Source organism: Manacus candei, unplaced genomic scaffold, assembly GCF_025592945.1.
Source record: "Manacus candei isolate 608988 ecotype Guabito, Panama unplaced genomic scaffold, ASM2559294v1 h1tg000046l, whole genome shotgun sequence".
Taxonomy (NCBI): Eukaryota; Metazoa; Chordata; class Aves; order Passeriformes; family Pipridae; genus Manacus; species Manacus candei.
Window position 1 is genome coordinate 6,335,827 of NW_026138094.1, and position 10,336 is coordinate 6,346,162.

Consider the following 10,336-nt stretch of genomic DNA (forward strand, 5'->3'; position numbering starts at 1 on the left):
TAGAAAGATATTGTGGGGAAGTTGTTTACTTGAAAATTTCCATTACATTTATTAGCATTCCTGAAATATACTGAAAGACCCACTATGAAACCAAAAGGAAGGCAGGAAGATGGGACTGATAAAGACAGGCTGAGAAGAAATAACCTCTAAAATTTTTGTTCTATATACAACTGCATGGATGGTCATGCATCTCAATTCATTTCACTGACAGTTCAATTACACAAACAAGTCTATTGGCCCTGAGAAGATGCATCCCAGGGTCCTGAAAGAATTGGCTGGTGTAGCTGTGAAGAATTTCTCCATCATATTTGAAAAGTCACAGCAGTCAGGCAAAGTTCCCAATAACTGGAAAAGTGGGAATATCTTACCCATTTTTAAAGAGGATAATAAGGAGGACCATGGGAGCTACGAGCCAGTCAGCCTCATCTCAGTGTCCAGTAACATCATGGAACAATCCTCCTGCAAGTTGAGTTGATGCTCATGTCAGAGTCTGCAGGGACAGGAAAAAGGGCAACAGTTCGAAAGCAAATGGGGGTAGATTTAGACTGGTTCTAAGGAAGAAATTATTTTCTGTGAGGCACCAGAACAGATTGCCCAGAGAAGCTGTGGATGCCCCATCCCTGGAAGTGTTCAGTCAGGTTGAGCAACTTAATCTAGCAAAAGAGGTCCCTGCCCGTGGCAGGTAGTTGGGCTACATGATCTTTGAAGACTAATTCCAATTCAAAGCGTTCATGATTCATGAACCCATTTTGTCCTTGTTAGGAGTTCAAATACATTAAGCATCCAATCCAACTGGGCTTTGTGCACAAACAATTCCTTATAAATACATACAAACAGCACACTTAGTGTTTTCATCTTTACATTTGTCACAAAAAAGTGACTCTACAGTGACATCAAGTTCCTACAACTCTGCCTGCTGTCTACATTACCCTGGAGTTTAGCTGGATTTATTTACTCTGAAATTTCATCTTTCTGTTCCCTCAGGTAGTTTCCTTAACCACCACCAGTATATTAACTGATAGTGGAAAAAATTGAGCACAGATTTCTTACACTCTTTATAAATTACAAAACTGACATGAAAGGAAAAATTATTTCATGTGTTCCATTGCACACCATGCCATCTGAATGAGCTTCAGGGCTGACAGCCCACAGGAATCATAAGAGTAGTCTCTGTCAAAAATACAGCTAGTAGTTTTCCTTTTCTTTGGATTGAGCTCCCTAATTCTAAAAGCCTTGGACTCATTCTCTGAATGCGCAGTTCTGTTGTATTTTTAAATAAGCTTACATAACCCCTTTTTTCTCTGAAAAAAATGATGTGTTATCAGCCAAGTTCTCTTCTAACTGGTCTAGTGAATCAAGCAGCAGCTTTCATCTAAACCCTACCCATATTTTTCTTCTGAAGACATGCACAAATAGCCTGAGTTCTTTCAGTACACTTGTACACAGCCAAACACTACCACATTGTTCCATAGGCAGCATCCTTCAATTAAAGTTCAAATGCAAATGCCTTTGCAGGCTGATTAGAAGACGTGTAAGACTGATTTCTTCCTTCAGTATAAAGCATTCAAATTTTAGACAACAGATAAGATAATCTAGGCAAAAAGCTTCGGCCAGTATGATAAACAACTTACCCCAAAACTTGATTGGGTCCTTATCCTGGAAGATGCATTTGTACACTATTATTTTAAGTTACATGAATGTTATAGACCAGCAAAGAAAATTAACTTTTCTGCACTGCTGGTAGTATTTGTTGATAACATCAGTGCTATCCTTGCCCTTTCACACACAACTCCAAGTGTCCTATTGCTGGGTAGGAGTATCCTGTCAAATTGTCTTGGTTCTACTGCTGAGGTTCTTGGACCTGTTTGTAAGTCTGCATAAAAAGTAAGGAGGCAAATTAATCTCCACATTTTGTTAATATTAAATCATTTACTTCCATTAAAGGTTGAAAATAATTACCTTCTCATTTTCTCATTTTCTAGGTGCCTAGCCTGAATCCTCCATGGGTGGGATTCATTTTAACTAATTCTAGACATTGTTTAGATGCAGATCTTGAACTATTTTCAACAGCTTCCTTCAGAATCAGAAAGAAAGAAACATTTTCACAAGGTGTTTCAGCTGCCCCATCTCAGGCTTTTTTTAGGAGGAGATAAATTATCTTCTGGAGGGACACAGTCAGGGACACTTTTCTGCAGAAAAGTCAACTGCACAGTGAACAATTCTGGGATAAAAACAAGTATTCAATGAGCATTGTTCATTTGAAAGAACAAACAATATGCAAATACAAGACTGTTACAATACAAATGTTCTGCCATGAAATATGTCATATAGCTTTTTGAAACGTTAACAATTGCTTCCCCTACCCCCGCAAAAAAGAAGATATAATCTCTGAGCACATCAACAGTATTGTGCAAGCAACTTCTTTAGAGAATAATCTCTTTATAAGGACTATCCAGAACACAGGAACAAGATGATTCTGGGGGGAAATTCTTAAGCATTCACTTTTACAGAAGATTACTCAGCCACTTCAAAATGACGTCTACTGAAGTCATTCTGTTACACAGCAAAAATGGGAACTCTTGGCCTATGAAGTAAATGTCAGAGATATGTCTGGGGTTGGGGTTCTGGGGGGTTTTGAAAAATAATTCTTACATTGGGCAAGACTTGTTCCCAGATTTTCCCAAGACAAATGAATAATACCTTCTTACAACATCACCACATCCTGTATATTATTGTAAAATCTAACTTCTGAGTTGTCATTGATTTATTTAATGAAATAAGTATAGAAAGTTAATTTTTTGTTTACTCCACAAATAATTTAGCCTTTTGAAATAGTCTAAATCTAGAGATTATGTGTACAAAGACTACAGATTTCATTGTAAATGGTAAATTTACTGACACCTTTCCAGTATTGGAATGAAACTATGCTAAACCAAAAAATATTAAATTGCTTTCTTCTTTTTCATTACAAATTCAATGGAAAACTTTAATACAAATCAAAATTACAAAATAATGCATGGGATTAATTATCTTCCTATAAATGATTTTATTCAGTGTGCAAATGACAGAGATTACATAGGTATTTTTAAAGTAATTTACCCTGTTGTAAAAATCTTTTGGCTAAAGGAGTTACTTTGACACCCAGAAGCAGATTGAGGTATAGCAAGATTACAGGATTATGAACAACAAAACATCAAGAAGCTCTACTTCCTCTCCACATTGTTGTAAGTAACAATGTTTTTTCTTAATTTTCAATTTATTTGCACTACTTCCATCTTTTAATGTAAATATTTTACTTTCTGGAAGTAGTGATCAACATGACAGTTCATCTTTATTTTATGTTAGCAGAGACCTCAGATCTTATCCAGGTGCACAACAATACATCATACAGCTATATATGTACACCACTCCAATTTAAATGTACTTTTACTGACCTGCTGAGCTAAGTTGCTTGTAAATCATCATTACTACAGGTGTTTCTTGCCCCAAGACATGTAAGAATCAAACATTTCATATGAAACAGCTTTTCTGACAAAAATCACATTCAAGATTGAAACCAAATGTTAACTAATAAAATCAGTAAGTAAATAAAACTGTTTTCATGAAATCTTAGGACTTGAAAGTCAAGACTTCATCTAGACCACTTTCTGCTCCAAGACAGTATCAAGGTTATATAAGAAATTGCTGGAAATGTCAAGAATTATGGATATTCCAACACCTTTGGAAACTTATTCCATTTCCCTTTATCTTAATTTAACAAGTATCAAGTTTAATTTAGCTGCATTTATACATCTTATTCACAAGAGACAAAAATGTATTTTGATTTTGCAACAGCCTTTTATATTGGACTGATATAAAGGTTTCAGTGAAGAAAGCCCAATTCCACTTGTCTTTCTTTTTAAGTTATGTTCCCTAAACAGTTCATAATTCTGATTCTTCACTTTGGTGAATAATTCTCTTCAGCTGGTCCACATCTTCCCTTAAATGTGACATACCAAGGCCATAACAGCCCTGAACAGGCCAGACTGACTTCACAAGTCACCCAGGCCGTCACCCTCATCCCACAGCCTGTAAGGTCACCCCCTTCCCTGTAACTTTGCAGCACTGTCAGGTCACATTGAATCTCAGTGTAACACCAAGATCTTTTTCTACAGAGCTGTTACTTACCCAGTTGTTGCCATCATGGGATTTAGGCAGCAGATCTCTCCTCAATTCTATTTGTGGGATCTTGCTGTCATCCCTGTTACTTGTATTCTACTCCCCCGCCACCGCCTCAGAGCACCTCCCAACTCGCAAAGATAATTTTCAATTTAAATCTTGTCCTAAAATAAAACCTTTGTGCCCTCCAGCTTCATCCCAAATGCAAATTCAATGACTAAGTTTTTATTCCATCATCCAGATCATTAATGAAAATATTAAGCAGCACCTGACCCAGGACTGATTCCTGCCAATCCCTACTCAATACTGAACTTCCCATTTCGAGAGAAAAGCATTGATACCTCACTCCAAATACTTCTACAACACAGACCAGCACCCACCTTACAGCAGATGCATAAAGACTAAGTTTTACCAGCCTGCTTACAGGAACCTCAAAGATGAGATACATGCCAAATTCCTCTCCTCTAATCACAGGGCCTGTAATGCCCTGGCAGACTGTTAATCATCTTGATTTTCAGGTTTTTTTACAAATACCTCTGTCATTTGTGGTAACATTTCTTTTTATGGGAACTGAACCTAAGTTGACTTATCTAAATATTGTACCTTTCTCTCCCTTCTCAAAGACAGGCACTGATTTTTCCTTCTTCCATTCTTTCACATCTTAACTAACCTTCAAATAAAAATTCCAATGGATACTGTGGAAGTCCTGAATACTTCATTAACAGGCAGTAATATCAAATATCAATATAGATACATTAGGTGTGTTATTTTGCTATCAAATGAACTGCTTAAATGTCTCTTGCATATGGCAACCTAGAGTAAGAAAATTGAGTCTCAATGAGACAGATTAAGTGCCAGAAAAAGGTGTTCAAAATGTAATACAGGTAATGATCAATCCTTGCTATTGCAGTCAATTGCAAGTATTTCTTAATCAGTTAATGTGTCATTATTTTTTTAAAAAAGAAGCCACTGGCAAAGCAGTATAGCTTTCAAGTCATTGGTTTTCTTCTTCACCTGATCTGACAGAGCTGTTTTGTTCACTTGCAAAAGTTCTCTGTTGTAAAAATAAAGAGCTCACTGACATTTGAGGTTTAGCTTTACTCATCCATCCTCTTCCTGCAGCCCGAGACGTTGACGTGACATTAATCCTGACCAGCTGCTTTATACAACAAAAGGAATTTGTTATGGAAAGCTATTTGAAAAGTGCAAGTAGCCAATTAATAACCAAATGTATAATTTGAGAAAAACTTTACCAAACGCTTGAATTCTTTCCTTATACAGTCACATTCATTTGTATGAAAATATAATATTCAGAAAGGGCCAAATTATTTAACTGACTTTATTTCTCAAATGTGAAGATACAGGAATAACTTCAGAAAATAAATAGTTGAAACTTCCTGTCAGATTCAACATTTCAGAACAACTGAATGGCTCTGTCGTCCCCTTAAGTAAATTATCAATCCACTGCTGCTGTTATGCATGGTCCTCCATAACCCTGAGGACAAATGTGAGTTACTGATGTACATATTCCTTCCAGATGTTGTGTTTCCCATAGCACTCCTGATAAGAAAAAGCATAAGCAGATCTTATTGAGTTTGATATTATCAGTGTAGGTCTTTAGATAGGAGCAAAGAGAAAGAGTCCTTAACTCTCCTTTGTGGTTGATTGTGTTTAACACAAGCAGACGAGACGGTTTTCACCCTCTATATCTCATACATATTATCCTGCCAAAAATTTCTCTGGTAATATCTGTACTTGTCTACTCATCACATCCTCAAATAGGATAGATAAGGGCAATAAAGCTATATTTTCATCAAAAAATATTGAGAAAAATTGGCCACAACTGAATTAAGTGTCAAAGCAAGAAGATCCTACACAAGCAGCAATTTCCTCTCTTGCCCAGACCTTCAGAGCAGTGTGAAGCTACAATCACCTCCTACAAATACAGCTTACAAAATGCTCAGTGCATTCAGTGACCCCATTTAACTGCTCATTCATGAGGGTCTCTCTCTAGTCCATGGGATATTGAGGAGTCGTGTCCACAACAATTATCTAAAAGTCTCCAAAATGAGCCCTAGCCCAGGCTATCTGTGTAATGTGAAACAGTCTGAATCAAAGACTCATTGATAAAAATGTGAACAATGAATAAGGCAGGTAGGTAGACAAAACAAGTCTGAGCCAACACCACACTCAAATGTTGTATCTAAGAGGAAAAAGTAAAAGCCCCAAACAGGAAAAATTTCTTTTTTTGTACTACATTTGTACTACATTTCCTATGGTGAGTTAAAGTAGAAAAAAAAAAAAAGGGAAGCATATTGGTTGTTCCTGTGCTCACTAAAAGCTTTCCAATATTTTGTAATTCTAGAAATTGTAATGGAATGTTTAATTGCTGCAGTTGTTGAAAAAAAACCCTCTACAGACACAGAAAGGCTACGTCCCAAGGCTCAGAACACTAACATATTTTCACAGTTATTCATGCTTACACACAATCAGTGATTCTCTCTTTTCTGGAACCATGCCAGTAGCATTAGGAGTGGTTACCTCTTCTCAATTTACCTCTGTACAACTTTTGGAACGTGCATTCTGATTGCAGTTCAGAATTGTTCCCCAGTTCATCTCTCTGGTTTCAGGAGTTACACATGGACAGAAAAAAACCCCACAAACTATGCTTCAAGGGATTCAATGAAGACTTACTTCTTTTTTTATTCTCTCACCCTGCTAGATCAACCCACCTTAACAGCTAAAGTTACCTAAGTCATATCCTAATTGGTTTTGGTGTCTCACAAGAGGATGTTCCAATCACCATTTGATTAATCAGACACTGAATACACAGATTTTTCAGCAGAAAAAGAGGTGAGCAAATATCAGGGAAAAAGTCATCTATCAAATCATGATGAATTCAGTGGCAAGGACTAAGGGGCATTAAATGAAAGTAGAAGACAGCAGGTACAACAGAGAAATTAAATTGTGGAACTTCCTGTTTGGAGACAAAACCTTTGACACTTACTAAAGAAAGCATTGCTTGTGGCTCAGTGAGTCCTTCAGATGCAGATTGCTGGAAGAAGAAAAGTAACATGAGAAAGTATCGTTACATATTTGCCCCAGCTTTCTACTCTTTAGTCCTTTGCTTTTAGACAGTTGAAAGGAGGCTTGAAGGTCATTTGACTGACTAGTATGACCACTAAGGTCTACTGAAAGCTTCTAAAGATGTGAAAGCTTTTGAACAGCAAAGTATTTATGAGGGACAGATAATAACCCACTTACTTAGAGTCTAGGGAATCTTGTGTACAAATTTAAAAACTAGGTTTTTTTCTTAATATTTATTTAAAACATTTTTTTTCCTTTGGATGTATATCATCACACAGGGAAGAAATTTAAAAATGGGGAGGTTAGGTTTTCATTCTCATAAGACACATTTTAAATGCTCAGGAGAGAAAGTTTAGGACTCCCATTAAACATCTCCAAATATAGTCTCCCATAAAACTCTCCCAGTCCAACATACTGATAATTTTTAAAACATGATGTTTAGTTTGCAAAGACTCTACTCTTGGGCTCCTTCAACATTTCTTAAATCACCAGGTTAACATTTCCTGAAGAAAAGTACTCACAGAGCAAGCATTAGAAAAAAAAAAAAAAAGGACATAAGAAATCTAGATTGCATCTAAAAAAGTCTGAGATTTCAAGACAGCTCTTTACCTTAATATAATTACTTAGTGGATGTCTTTTGTAGATGTAGCTTAGTTAGAGACAGTCATTTCGTCATGGCTTATCTACACACTCCTTATAACCACACAGACAATCCCTGGGATTTACCAGTAAAGCACAACATATGGTTCTCTTTTCCTTCTAAGTATAAGGCAGAATTGTATAACATATGAAAACAGTATGTCTTAACAAACTGGGAAAATGAAGGGGATCATTAAGTGTAGTAACTGCAGTCAGATACATTTATGTTTTCAAAACAGAAAAAGAAACAGTTATTTTCTTTAAGTTCCAAAACATTTGTACGCAAATATTTAGATTGCCTCAGTCTTCAGACTTCCAGAACTTGTAGGTAACTAAAGAGTACAAGCCACTGTTTTGTTAATTTATAAACTTAAAAAACCACAAACAAAAGTGAGTAGAGAAGTCACAGATGACAAAGCAGAAGTGCAGCAGTGTGAAAGCAAAGTTTTTGTAGAAGAAAACATAAGGACTCGCACATTGTCAAACAGGAATGTCTGCCAGGAACCTGCAAGAGCCTCTGAAGGTGTCTGAACTGGGCTGTCAGTCCCTGGCCAAGGCTGCTCCCATTCCTTCCTGGCCACTGATGCCAACTCCTATTGTGCACCTGCAAGCCAAGAGAGAGGGAACTCACTTCTACTGAACAGCTGAAAACCAGATGTCAGCATATTAAGCTACCACATAGACAGTGTCAGACAACAGCTATAATTACTGTCAATGGAAAACATTATCCTTAGATTACAGGGCATTTGAAAAAAGTGCCAGAAGTGTTCAAAGGAGGAATGGTCTCACATCAGCACTTGCTTTCGTGACTCAGCTTATACAGTCCCTCTCATCCCAGGGGGGATGTTTAAGAAGCAACCTGTACAAAATAATCTTATTGATAGGTTATTTTCCATTTAAACCAGTTCCTCTTCTTTTTCCTTGCACGTCCTGTTTAAATCCCCTTTTCATTGTTTTTTCTGGAAGATCCTTTCTGAGTTCTTCCCACCAGAACAGATTAAAAAAAAATGCAACCCAACTTTATACTAATTATAACCCTTTCCAGATCTAGATGGTCACAGCAAAATTTAAAATAAAACTGTTACAGAAAAATCCATTTCTTGAACATTTTTTAGAGGCTCATTTTGCTATTTCTCTCACTTCAAGAATATGCCACTGGAATTTGAGGTTCCAACAAGTTTATAGGCAAGGTTACCAGGAGCAAGATGAAACAATGTAAGCAAACAACTTCAGCCATTATTCATCATGAAGTCATCTTATATAATTTTAAGAATGCCCATTAATTAATTAGGAAGTTATATTTTACTCTATAGCCTCATATGGATACTGTTCTATAAAAAGGAATCTTGCAGGTATCTGAGAGTAAAATAAAACAGAGCACTTACAAATATAACCTTAAGTGTAAAGCATTTGTATGCTTAACAGTGTCTGATATTCTGATCCCACCACACTGTGTTCTTACTAGGAACATCAGTCAGCTGGGATAGTTTACAGGCTATCAAAACATAATGACTAATACAATAGTTCTCTGCTTTCTTGAAGCATTAGTTTGAGATGTTTGCATGCAATTAAATGAGCCCCAGTACAGATATCCTGTGCTGCATTCTGAGGCTCATGTTGGATCCAGCAGGTCCAGCATTTGATAGTTCAGCTCACATAGTTATGGGTAAAATAACTATAATTTTTTTTGCAACAGGCTTGGATTATTTTGTATTTCAAAGACCTGACTATGAGCAGAATAAAGCATCAAAGAAATTTCAGTCAACAGCAAGAGATGCACCATTTGTTATCCAAAAAACCTCCTTAAAGAAAGAGAAAGGGTAAGCTTTTCAGATGGCAGTTGAGAGGATTCAATGCAGTATTTAGTAAATGTCCTGAATGAAAAGGATGTCCAAGATAGCAGGCAAAGAATAAGAACTTTGCTCATACTCTCCATTGCTCCATGGGCTGTATCCTACACTTAAACATTGGGCCATGAAAAAAATGGACAAAGGTAACAGCTGTCACCTCCCCATGTGAGACATACACTGGTCAAGTCCTTCATTCAGAGTCCATTATTTATGTTTAATTTAGACTTTTCTAAGTAACAATAACCTTGCATTTTAGAAAAATAACCACCATTTGGAGGATATTGTGGAAGTTATTATTTACCACATATTTTAAATTGACCAAAGTTACAGGATAAAAAAGAAATCTAGAGCTAGTAAACACAAAGAAAACACACATCTTCCTGAGACATGGAGGGTGGAAGAAGATTCACAAGGGACTTTGAATAGTTGTCTTGTTCCTTTGTTCTTTCCTAAGCATCTGCTCTTGGTCACAGCTAAAGATAGGACCACAGACGAGACCCTGGCTTGACTCAGTTTAAGTTCAAATTTTATTTCTTTATCACAGTTCCTTTCAAATATCACATATAAAGGCTGATCTGAGTTGGTTTTATTTTTTCCATAAC